Here is a 13,566-nt window from a genome sequence, read left to right as displayed (position 1 = left end):
TTATAACTGTGACGAAACAGGTCTATTAACAGTTCAAACTAAACACCTTAAGATTTTCGCATTGAAGGGAGGGAAGCAATTTAGAGCGATAACTTCGGCATAAAAAGGCTTACTTTCGACATTTGAAGTTTGCATGCCAGCTGAGGGAACTCATTCCTCCCTTTGTAATAGGGGAGGAAGAAAAGGCTGAGTTTGCAGACGGTGATCCCCTAGGATCAAAATTTGCATGTAGTCCCAGTGGATGGATGCGTACTGATATTTTCTTGAAATGGTTTGATCACTTTTTAGAACACGCCAAGCCTTTAAGACGCTCCAGTTTTTTTTAAATTTTGGATGGTCATGCGACCCACACAAAGTGTTGATTTTCTCAATAAGGCTATAGAAAATCAAGCTAAAGTTATATGTTTACCTCCACACTGTAGTCATAAGCTACAACCTTTAGACGTACCCTTTGTCACCTTTTAAGGCCTATTACATCTAAGAATGTGAAAAGTTCCTCAGAATTATCCCTGGAAGAACTAACATACAATTTCAAATTAGCAGACTCACAGGAGAAGCATATTACGTGTAGCAGTGCCTACACCAGGTATTAGCGGGTTCCGCAAATGCGGGATTTTCCCATTTAACCCGGAATCGTTTGTGGATGCAGAGGTAACTGACATTCCTACAAACGACCCCCAACATGATGAAGACTTAAATCGTATTGGAAATCAAGTTGAAACAGTAAACTCGTTAGAAGAAATTAAGAGAGACACACAATACTACTTAGCATGCCTTCAACCAGCAGTACAAACGTAAATGGAAATAAAACTGCTAATAATCCTAGCAGTGAAGATTTGGCAGTTGCTGGACCTAGTGGAGTAGGCTTAGTTCGAAGTGTTTTTTAAGTAAGTACAAAAGATATTATTCTTTTGTCAAAACAAAATATGATGAAGAAAAGAAAACAGAATACATAAAGGGGGAAACAGCAATTATCACCGACAGTCCTTACAAAGAAGAATTAGAAGAAGAAACTAAAAAGCGACAGGAGGAAGAGTCCAAGAAGAGAAAGAGAGCAGATATGAAGAACCAAACAAAAACAAAAAAATCTACTCAAATGAGAAAGACTTCACTTTGATGTTGAAGAAGAATCAAAAGCAGCAAAAGCTGAAGAAGATTGCCTTGGTTTCTATTGCAAGGAACCTTTCTCCAGATCTAAAGACAATGAAGGCTGGATTGTGTTTTTTCTGCAAGCAATAGGCCCACCAAGAGTGTGCAGGGTGCGAGGAAGGGGATGATGATTTCTAGTGTGACTATTGTAAAATGAAGCAGGCCTAGTGTTCACGTCTTTTCTTTCCATTTAATATTTACAGGATAATAGTTTTGGGTTTTTTTTCGTTTAAGGGCCAGCACCTTACAAACATACTATACCTGACTGACAGTGCATTTAATCGTTTTTTGTGTTATTAGCTCGTAGGGCAGTAGTCCAGGAACTACTTCTAGTATAAACTCATCTTATCTTATCAGTGATAAACGCGCGCCGCTTATCTTTTGCAGCGGGCAAGCATCGCGTGATCTGAGTTTTGAATAGGCAAGCTAGGGTCTTTTGTGCTGGCCCTTAAACGAAAAAGACCCATAGTTTTTAATATATTTTAATATTTACTTAATACAGTTAGGTTTGCAAAAAGTTGTGTCACTTCGTTCACTCACCCATGTGACCTGTGAGAGCAAAGTGGCCACTATACTTTTTTGAAAAATTGTTTAAAGTTGATTTTAATTGCGAGAGTAAAAAAACACTATATTATCTTAAACCTTATGTATAATAACAGATGTTGGTGTTAGGTTCAGTGATTTTTGTGATTTATAAGTCATTGAAAAAACTAAGGAAACATAAAGTGGCCACTTTTTGAGGGGGGGGGGCATAAAACACAAAGAGATTATCAATGGCCTCTGTACACATGACAACTGCCTACTGTTGTAGCGTTGTCATTGAATCATGCTAACGGGGTGACTGCAGATGGGGCACTCTGAAAATAGTTAAGATATAAATTATAAGGGTAACACATATAATAAATAGCAATATACCAAACTCAACAATGTTATTGTCAAAGTGACTGTAAATGGGCCACTCTGGCAATTATTAAAAACTAAACAACAAGGGAAAAATACTAAATAAAAGTACAACTATAATGAAAACATTACTATCGGCATAGCTGTATACGGGCCATACTGGTAATACTTGTCAATCTAACAAATTGGGGAAACAAACATTAAAAACTAAATTACAAGGGTACATCTAAGATAAAATTAGCGTAACAGATAACAAAATATACTTAATGAATTATAAAACAAAACTACATTCGACCTAAAAGGAAGGTTTCGTTTAAGAAAGCGAAGAGCCTCCCAATAATAGCCTCGTTGTCGCCCAGTAGATCAGTTAACGAAGTTGGCAGACCAAGAACGCGACGGTATCATGTGTAGCGAGGGCAGTAGAAAAGCACATGCTCCACTGTTACAACAGTGTCCCATGTGTCGCAGACTGGAGGATTATCTCTGTTCACGAGGAAGCTGTGAGTCAGCAGTGTGTGACCTAAACGCAGGCGACACAACACCACCTCACAACGATTGCTGCGGCTGGCTGTACCCCATAGTTTGACACAGTCCTTTATACAGCAGTGGGAGGTTAGCAATGAACTGATTCCACTTGTCTTTGTTAAGAGTTAATGAATGTTCACCGTCGTAGATGAACACACGTTGTTTACCAAACACGTTGATGACCTTGATATCCCCCCCACTGATCTACATCGTATTGAGAGATCTGTTTTTGATTGAGTAGTCTGTTAAAGCAACAATTGAAAATTGTATTCGTTCTGACAGTGAGAGGGAGTGTACGGAGGTTCTCCCTAGTCCCATAGCTCACAGGCTATCTCTCGAGATTGAACTTTTCAAACGGTGGTCTAATGGAGGCGATAGTTGAATTTCATGCTTTTAAAGGTAATGAGAATCGGTTTATTGCAAAAGAATTTGTCATAATCAGTCATCTCTTTCGTGCACATATAGCATTTAAATCTCCGTACAGCAAAACGGAATTCAAAAGCGGCTAGAACCGCACGGTGGCTACGTCACTTTCATAATATAAAATTGGAGGAGGGTGGTCTTCTCTACGATGAGGAGCTGATACGCGCTCTTTGTAAACCCTTTGCTACTGTATATACTAAAGGACTTGAAAAGGTCAACTTTCTGTCCAGCTTTCATAATAACGTAGTTGATAGAAATGTAGTTGATAGTCAGGAAGCAATCGTGTCCGATAGTCATTGTTTATTACCTCAACATAATCGTGATTGCTTCGATGTTTGTGCTTTAAGAAAAGCTCTAGAGCGGGGTGTGTGAATGCTTTTGTTTCTATGGCATGGCTAAACCCTGTTAAGTCCAGGAGCTTTTTACTGCTCTTACGGCTGGCCTAAACTCCGTAAGACCGGGAGCAGTTGTGGATGTGGATGTGTGTAGATGTGTGTGTGTGTGTGTGTGTGTGCGCGCGCGTGCGCGCGCGCGTGTGTGTGTGTGTGTGACAGATACCTCTATGGCAGGCCTAAACTCCGTAAGTCCAGGGGTATGTACCTCGCTCTAGATGCTGTACAATAAATAAATAAATAAAAATAAAAAATAGTCTTTGCAAGTGTTTTACGAGTTACATTGAAAGGCTTCTCCGAGTAAAGTTGCTTGTTACACTCGCGAGGATAAAAAATAAAAGATAAAATATAAAAATGTATCTCACCGAGAGACAGGGTTTCGGCATTGAGTTGAGAAGCCCTGTCATTGGTGAGGTACAAAAAAAAATATGTTGGGAGGTAGCAAATTTGTCATGAAAAGGCTACCACCTGTGATGAGCGGTGGTTGGGGCTCATCACCCGAGAGGTTAGGCCTACTGGGGATGCTCTCGGTTAACAAAAAGAACGCGCCTAAGACCTGACCACATGGGTGGTGTGGAACGAAGGTCACGTTGCAATAAGGAACACAGCACATGTGACAGGAAGCGGGTCGGCTGTATATAAGCAGAGGATGCGTGTGTATCCTGCACTGTCCTATCATGTTCAACTGTGAAGGATTGACGTCGGTTACCATAGCCTGCTTCCTGATGATCACTGCCACGTTCATGGTCATGCTGGGACTACTGTGCTGTGCCCCTAGAGCCAGGATCGGGAACACCACAGTGTTGCTGGTACTTCTCGCCCTCCTGAGCGTCGCATCCGCCGGCAATGAAAACGTAAGTCATGCAATGATTTCATGTAAATGTTATACTGTTTACTAATATATTTAGTAATATTCGATTAATGTTTAGGAACAACCGCAACCCTCGACATCTACAGGCGGTTGGACAGGGGATGATGGAGCTATAGACTTGGTACGTTTAGTAAATGTAAACAACACTAATATCCCTGCACTTTAATGAAACTGATTACTGATACAGAATTATTTGCAGACTCAACCATCGACATCGAGGGGAGGTTGGTCGGCAAGCGGGTGGTCTCGCAGCGGTCAGGAAGTGAGTGTCTACACACTTTTTCTGTTTGTTTTTTGTTGTCTAGCATAACTTATACATATTGTTTTACACAGCACCAGATCCAGAACCCCGCCAGACCCCGCAGTGACCCGATCGCTATTCCTACGACGGTACGTACATTAGTACTAATGTTATGTTTTTCGTCATATAATGGGTTTTCAATTTTTTATATCCTCTGTATTTACAGACGACGCGGTCTACTTGCGTGATAGAGGACGTATTTTCGTTTGCTCCTCGTCGTCACAGGCCTGTTGTGAGTTTTACTATAATATTTTACATGTTACACTTTACATATGTACCTTAACACATTCGGTGCGGCGCGTCGGGTATACCCGTCACGCGTGTCTACTGCCGCAGCCTGGCGGCGGGTTTACCCGACGCTTGTCCCCTCCATAGTTACTGGCTCAGTCTGAGCTCGGCTCTTGAGTGAGGAGGTTGTTTTCGCTGTCAGGCCCTCAGATATTACTCCTTTGTTCTTTGTGCGCGCCAGTCTCGGCTTCAATTCTGATATCAGTAATTACCTATACTTTATTGTTTACATTGTATTGTGCTGTGTTTAGTGATAAGTTTGTTTATTATTTTGAGTACTTTGTTCATGAATATGGCGGAAACTTCTGGTAACAATTCAGAAGACAGTGAAAATGAACTTTCAAGCAGCGAAGACAGCGCGGAAGAATACGACACCGACTCAGGTGAAGAAGGTACGTTTGATCCAACATGGAGTCCTACTACATCTGGTCTTCGTAATATCCCTTTTACAGGGGAAAATAAACTTCTTTGGCCAAAACCAACAGAAAATAGGCCAGTTGATTGGCTTTGGGTTTTGTTTGACATCATACTAATTGAAAATATAATACAATTTACCAACTTCTATGCCAGGGAACTATTTTTTGGCCCCAACTTGGAACCTAAGTCTCGCATAAATGATTGGAAAGACCTGACAGTAAATGAATTTAAAACTTTTATTGGAATCTTGTTGCACATGGGTACTGTCAGACTGAACAGAATTAAAGATTACTGGAAGACTAATTATCTTTTTGATTTCAAGGTCTTCAGGAACTCAATGAGTCGAGACAGATTTCTTTTGATTTTGAGGTGTTTGCATTTCAATAATAATACTCTAGAAACCACTGACAAGCTGTCTAAAGTAAACCTGCTTATTGACTCATTTAATAATAAAATGTCACAGGTTTACTCTCCTGGCAAAGAGTACTCTCTAGATGAAGGAATCATATTGTGAAGGGGCAGGTTTAGCTTCAGGCAGTACATAAAAAACAAAAACCATAAGTATGGGATAAAAATTTATGCTTTGACTGAACCTGATGGCCTTGTTACTAATTTTACAGTTTACAGTGGGAGTGAGGGAATCCTGTCAGAGAAAGGTCATACCTCAAAAGTAGTAAAATGTTTGATGACTGGAAAATTGAACAAGGGACATTCATTATATATGGATAATTATTATAACAGTCCTACACTTGCTTGGGAACTTCTGCAAAAAGATACTTATTGCACTGGAACTCTCAGAAAAGACAGAAAAAAGCACCACCAGACTTGAAAACTATTACACTCAAGAAGGGAGAAAAAGCAGAACGTTATGCGGAGGGGGTTATGGTAGGCAAGTGGAAAGATAAAAGAGTTGTCAATTATATATCAACAGAGTTTGAAAACGACATGGGTGAAGCAAGTAACAGGCGTGGACAAATGAAACAAAAACCCATTCCGATAATACACTACAATGCCAAAATGAAGGGTGTTGATCGCAATGATCAACTTTTATCCTACTACCCGTGTGATCACAAGTCCCTGCGCTGGTATAAAAAGGTTTTTGTCCACGTATTGCAGATGTTTGTCACCAATGCCTATCGCCTTTATTGCTTTGCAAATCCTGAAGTGAAAATTTCCTTATATGACTTTAGGTTGAGAATCATTGAGCAACTTCTTCCACCAAAAGACGACATACCTAATGTCCCAGCAAAAAGACAGCGACTGACTGAACATGTCATTTCGAAAATTTCTCAAACTCCTGGTGGAAAATCAAGAGGAAGAAGATGCAGAGTGTGCAGCAGAGAAGGGAAAAGAAAAGAAAGCATGTATTTCTGTTCGCAGTGTACTGAAGAGCCAGCATTGTGTGTAGTGCGGTGCTTTGACAAGTACCACAAGGAGTAAAATTCGGGTTAACCCGACGCCGAATGTGACGTCATTATCAGCACCATAGAATCTTCTCATCTGACTTCTATCAACATTTCTGAGGTCCATGTATGTTAATATAAGAATTTTATGTAAAACAAATTTTAGGCCCGTACCACTGTTTTACGATTTGGCATGCAGCACTCAACGTGTTAAGGAATTTATGACTAATGGGTTTGTTTTCTTTTGTAAGAGACGTGTGGAGGACTATATGGAGTTCTGTGACGAGGATCTTGGGGAGGTAATAACCAATTCTCTCATCTATGTACTGATATTGAACTGTTGGACGTGAACTAATGATTCTCCTCGTGTTTTACAGATGTTTGCAGAGTCTGACCTTGTCGAGGCTCTTGACCGGGCAGAGGGTCAAGAGCACGATAGGGAAATTTCGGAACTGCTAGATCGCCTGAACGAGCCGCAGGAAGTCTGAATCGAAGGGTTAGTTCTTCTTCTTCAAACCCCTCTCACACTTATAGTATATTAATTTCTAAGTGTTCATACTATTAGAAATTAATATATACGTCATTAATATATGTGACTTGTTTTCAGCGTTGTAATCTTTTTTTTTAATTCAGTTTTAGGCCAGGGTCAGAGATTGGGACTCGCGGGAGTGTATTGCGGCCCTCGACGGTCTCTGTAACCTGATGCGGGAGCTGCACTGGACAGCCTATCACTTTCTGCTAGATACCGACCGTGAGTAGAAGGTCAGATTCACCCCGCAGGTTTGGCGCACGGTTCGTGAGGACTTGGAGGAGTTCCTACGATCCGTTGGGGATAGAATGGAGGATGCCAGGCGTAATAACACCACTCCACCCCCATACGCCGAAACAGAGGAGGAGGCACCTCTGTCACAACCACGTAGAGTAGAGTGTCCCGTATGTACGGTGAATCTTCCCACGGTTGCTCTTCGGTTGTGTGGGCATACTCTCTGTAGGACCTGTGCCGACAGAGTACACACATGTCCCACGTGCCGAGCGTTAATCGTGGGGAAGTTTAACATATTCCTCCCAAGGTAACTCTAACTCTACATATCTGTAGTAATTTTTAAATTCTTCAATTAGTTCGAATATTCAGTCAAAATTTATCTTCCAAATTCACTTTCCATGGGACGGGGCATTATTGGGTTCGTGGAGTGACAACCAGTTATGTCGTCTGGACGGACTCTTATACCTCAATAATGCCCCGTCCCTTATTTCTTAGACGGTTTAGTGGAAGCAGTTGCAGTTGCTCTCCACGCAGTTCCGGTCAGGGTCCTGTCACACGCTATACAGCGAAATGTTCTCTCTAGATAGAGAATATCATCGCTAGATAGCAAAAAGTAATCGACACTTCCGCACTGATCAAAATGTCCGGCCCTACCGTAAGGTGTCTTCTTAAACGAATGGTAGTGTTGGGGGCTCGCCTTTCAAAAGTGATCTGAAAGTAAGGATCCAATGCACGATCCCTGATAATGCACGCTAAACTGCAGTAAAAGTGTTCACCTCCAAGTGGTGTGTAGAGTATGCACTCCACATGGAAGCAGTCGTGGTTAAAGTGCTCCTCCATGAGAGCGTCCCTGACCGTCAGCGGTACTTCTACACTCATAAGGGCACTCCCGTTGTTAGAAAACTGTTTGACCACATTTTCTTTAGCAAGGTCAAACAGGGAGTGTGGCTGGAATGCTCTATACCTGGCCATAGTTTGAGTTAGAATGAAACACTCGCACCTCCCCGGGGGCCTAGCATCGTGAACATACATTGACTGGTCATGTGACCTCTCCCTTCCACTTGAATGCTACGCTCTCGCGTTCTGTAACGCAGTCAGTTACAATGTTGTCGACGGTGCTGGTGGTATTGTGGCGGTACCTCGCTAAGGAGCTACCACCTCCGCCGCCTCCACCGCTTCCACCACCACCCCCGCCACCGCCTCCATCACCAACCGTTAAAGGTAAGGTTTTTTTACACTTGTTTCAAAGTATTAAGAATTTACTAGTGATTTTCAGTCACAATTAAGTCAGAATCGTTTACTAATACTCTCTCAACAATCGATCTAAAGTATTGATTTTTTTTCAGCATCAGGGTCTCGTGTCCCTTTCGAGGGACCTATCGAAGAGTATGGCGTTGGGTGGTACTCTGACGAGGAGGAGGACAATGCAATGTTTTTAAAGTATCTGGAGGCTTATGGTAAGTCCTGTATTTTTGTTATAGACGTAAGATAGAAAGAGACCCTAGGTTTACGGGCTGTTAGGCAGCGCCAGTGACCTTCATTGATACCTCCAGGGGTTCTGTCGTGCACACACACATCCACAACTGCTCCCGGTCTTACGAGTTTAGGCCAGCCGTAAGAGCAGTAAAAAGCTCCTGGACTTACAGGGTTTAGCCATGCCATAGAAGCAAAAGCATTCACACAACACTCAGGTTTACGGGTTGTTAGGCCGCTCCAGTGACCTTCATTCATGGCCCCAGGATTTTCAGGAGTTTAGTCCGTCCTTAGACGCCTCATTCACTCGCACGTCCAGAACCCCTAGACATACCGAGCTGTTCGGGGCATAGCCTTGTTCATCTTCATGTCCAGGTCTTTACACCCTACTTAGCTCCCAAAATTCATATAATCTCATTAACTTTATGGAACAGGACTCAAGGAGATAGAAGGTTAACATTAAGCCAGTATTTTACGCTTGCGGTTAGTGACGGTGGTAGTGGGGAGTATGAGGCTTCTCTACACTCGCGTCTTTATAAGTCAGTTAGTGTCAACATGTCAGAGAAACAAAAAGTTATTACCTTGACTTTGAAAAAGTTCACTGATATGCGGAAGGCGGGTCAACTGGACAAGAACTTACGGACGATTGTGTTATTAAAGAGCGTAATTAGGATAGCAGAGGAGATGCGAGCGAATCGACTAATGGATCAGAGTGTAGTTACTTGTAAGTTTTTAGTCTTTTACTGTAACCAAATGGTAGTTTCATACCTTCAAGTTTGCGTTTTGGTGCAGTCACTTTAAAAATTTTAGTCTCCTCTATTGTAACAATGTTTTTGTCTTTGGTCCGCCTAATGCGGTTCTCAGTGATCTCTAATGATTGCTTGCTTTCAGAAAGTACCATTTCTTTTAATTTGGAAAAAATTAGTTTCTCCGATGTTTTCATATTAAGTGTAAGACCTTTTATCTTACAAACTTCAATTAGGGAGTTTTTATTAGTGGACCAAACCGAGTAAGCATAGGTTTTAGGACCACCTGAAACAAATTCTGTAACATATGAGCCAGGGCCGTACTCGACCAACTCGTCAGTCATTTCACCGAGGTAATCGCCTGTGGGGACTCTGTACAATCCTTCCTTATGTATGTACAATACACTATCGGTATCATAATAAAGTACTTGTTTATCTAACCGATCTAAGTAACTGTACAGCTTAAGTCTAGCGTGTGCAGTGGTAAAGGCCGCGAGCACAACATTTACAGTTCGCAGGGATTCACTGACTTCGTCTATGTTCTGCCAATTAACAAGGAGGACCTCTTCGTTAATTTCTTGAATGGTGTTTACTTATGTCCCGGGACTTGTAAGTAATTTAAAAACCTCGTTGGGTTCTCTAATGATAGAAGTTTTTGTCTGATTTTCCCTTTGACCAAATTTACCCCAGAAAGAATATTTAACATTAATTTAGCTAGGGAGCGAAGACCCCCTTTTTTAATTTTGGAAGGATCAAGTCTGACACCTTCGTGTTCATAATAATTTTGAATGTACCTGGCCTTGTCCTCTTCAGTGAGATACCAGGAAGGGTAGCCCGATGCCTCCTGTTTAATTTTTAGAAACTTGTTAACCCTAGAAAGGTACTGTGCGTATTTTTTACGCATACGCGGGAAATTTTTCTCCACTGCAATGTCCCATGTCAACACTGTCAACCGTCCGTTTAGCAGTGCCCCCACTTTTCAGTGCCTCATCGGCTACTGTCGACAGCGGAGCGGTTTGCAGGTTAGTTTCGGTCTTATATTGATTTTACTGTTTGATGTGCGTAACTTTTACGCATTGGTACCCTTATTGTATTAATTTGCCTACGTAAATTTTACTCATGAATACTCTTACACGACATTTAATAGACGTAAAAATTACGCATAGGTATCAATAAACAGAGTTGTATGTTTTTATTAGACTACAATTACTCAGCATTATTTTGAATATTCTGTTCATCTCTGACTGAAATAAAATTACACGCATCTGATAAAATTTTTTTTTAGATTTCTTTCAACTATGGACGTTGAGAATATCAACAGTGAAGAGATTCTTGAAGAACTCTACGATTCATCCTCTGATAAAGAAGAAGAAGATTATCTAGAGTATGAAGTTGAGGCAGAAGAGGAAGAATATGATAGCGATGCCGATCCTGAGTATTTACCAGATGTTGAAGAGTTAGGAGCTATTGATGAATTGCTTGAAGAGGATATTAGGGAAATAGAAGAAGATAAGACTAAAAAACAGAAAATTAGTAGTGAGAACACAGACTCAAGAAAAAACGCAAAGGAAATAAGATGGGAAACAAATCTACAAAGAAACCTAAAATAAACACAAATTCTGAAGAAAACAGTTAAAAATACAACAGAAATTGAAGTTCCCCCAATCGTTTTAGTTGGTGAAGAAATTTTGGTTGGAAAGGACAATAAATTTGTTTGGGAAACAAATGCACCTAACTCAATTCACGGAAAAACTAAAGCTAAAGATATTGTACATATTAGGCCTGGACCTACACAGAGAGCAAAAAATATTTTTTCTCCACACAGTTGTTTTAAATTTTTTTTCACAGAAAACATCATGGAGGAAATTTTAACTTGTACAAACATAGAAATAGCTTTTCAGAGGGAAAGTTATACAAACAAAAATCACATGGCTCTCTCAAACTTGGATATGGAAGAACTTGAAGCATTTTTGGGATTGTTAGTCTTGTCCGCAGCACTTAAAGACAATCATTTGACAACAACATTGATGTTTGACACGTCTTATTGTGGTGAAAGATACAAGGCAACTACTACTGAGCGTAGATTCAAGTTTTTACTGAATTGTCTAAGATTTGACGAAAAAGAGACGAGATGCCAGAAAAGCTGACAACAAATTGGCTCCCATCTCTAACATCTGGGATATGCTTTTAAAAAACTGCAGGGAGAACTACAAGCCAGGAAGTTATCTAACTATTGATGAGCAATTAGTTGGGTTTAGAGGGAGATGTCCCTTTAGAATGTATATGAAGGGTCGCGAGCAAGAACAATCAGAGTCAATTTTTTCACGAAATCGAGTTTTCAGTGCCATTCGATAGCTTAATAGAAGTAGATTTCTTAATGCTATTACAAACGTGCAAAAACAAGTAGAGTCACTAAGTTTTTCAAAGGGAAAGATATAAGCTAACGGGCAAGAAACATCATAGTCCATGCGGCGGCGCACAATAACAATCAGAGTCAATGTCGCTCCCCTCCACCTCACTCTAACTCAGATTCAGTCAGGTGCTTTGTTGTTTTGTTTCCAAAACATAACCCTACTTTAGTGGATGTGTGAATGTTGTGCGGACAAGTTTTCAAGATTGTTAGATTATTTTACTGTTAGTAAACGCTATGTTGAGTGATATAAGTGGAAGTGAGGGGGAGGAAGGGACTCATGTTGGTTTACAAAATGCAAAGAAAAGGAAGAAAACGGGGAAGATGAGCGACGTGATGAAAAAACTTCGTGCAACTACTCATGAGGTTGGTGATGATTGTCAATGTTCTCGTTACAAGTGTTTTCACGTTGTTTCACCGGAAAACCGACAACGTATCATCAATAACTTTAACGGACTAGGTGATTACAACGCACAAAATCAGTACTTGGGTGGTCTTATATCTGTTGTACCTGTTAAGCAGCGCCGCAACCGAAATTCCCAAGAAGAGGCTAATTTCAATCTTTCTTCTTATTGTTACCGTGTTCGTGCATATGTAGATGATAATTTACAGGACGTTACAGTTTGTTACAAAGCATTCATGTCATTACATGGCATTGGGAACAATCGCGTTCAAACCATAAAGAAACACCTTACTAGTTTTGGAGAGGTCAAGCCAGATGGGCGAGGTAAACATGCAAACAGATCTAATGCTCTGTCCGAAGAAACAAAAGCAAAAGTAATAAGTTTCATTCAATCCCTAAAGGGTAGAAAATCACATTACTCTTTGAAGGACACATCAAAATTATACTTACCTGAAGAGCTCAATAAGTCTAAATTGCATAGAATGTACAATGAAACAAATAAAGATAATACTGTTGGGTTCACTACATTTCGAGACATTTTTGATAGTAAATTCAATATTTCATTCGGGTACCCAAGGAAAGATACGTGCAGTACCTGTGATGTACTTAAAGCAGAAATTTCTGTTTTAGAAGAAAAAATCAATGGAGCGGATGACAAAAAAACTAAAGATACATTATCACAAGATCTAACAAAGAAACAAAAAGAAAAAGAAATTCACCTGGCTAAAGGCACAAAATTTTATTCAATTAAAACTAAGTTCAGGAAGGAAGCAAGAAGAAAAGAAGAATTTGAGGCCGTTACGATGGACTTTCAAAAAAATTTGCCTACACCAAACATTACAATATCTGACGTATATTATCGACGCCAGCTCAACTTTATATCATTCAATGTCCACGTGTTAAGTGACTCTACATCGTTGTTTAACACATACGACGAAACCGTCGCCAAGAAGGGAGCAGATGATGTTTGTTCAATGCTTGAACATTTTTTTGACAATGTACTAAGCTTGAATGTGCGACATCTTGTTCTGTTTTGCGACTCGTGTGCAGGACAGAACAAGAATTATACCGTCATACGCTTTTTACATCACACAGTTGTGGA

The sequence above is a fragment of the Homalodisca vitripennis genome, chromosome 3 (assembly GCF_021130785.1).
Source record: "Homalodisca vitripennis isolate AUS2020 chromosome 3, UT_GWSS_2.1, whole genome shotgun sequence".
Taxonomy (NCBI): domain Eukaryota; kingdom Metazoa; phylum Arthropoda; class Insecta; order Hemiptera; family Cicadellidae; genus Homalodisca; species Homalodisca vitripennis.
Note: the sequence above shows the minus strand (reverse complement) of the source record.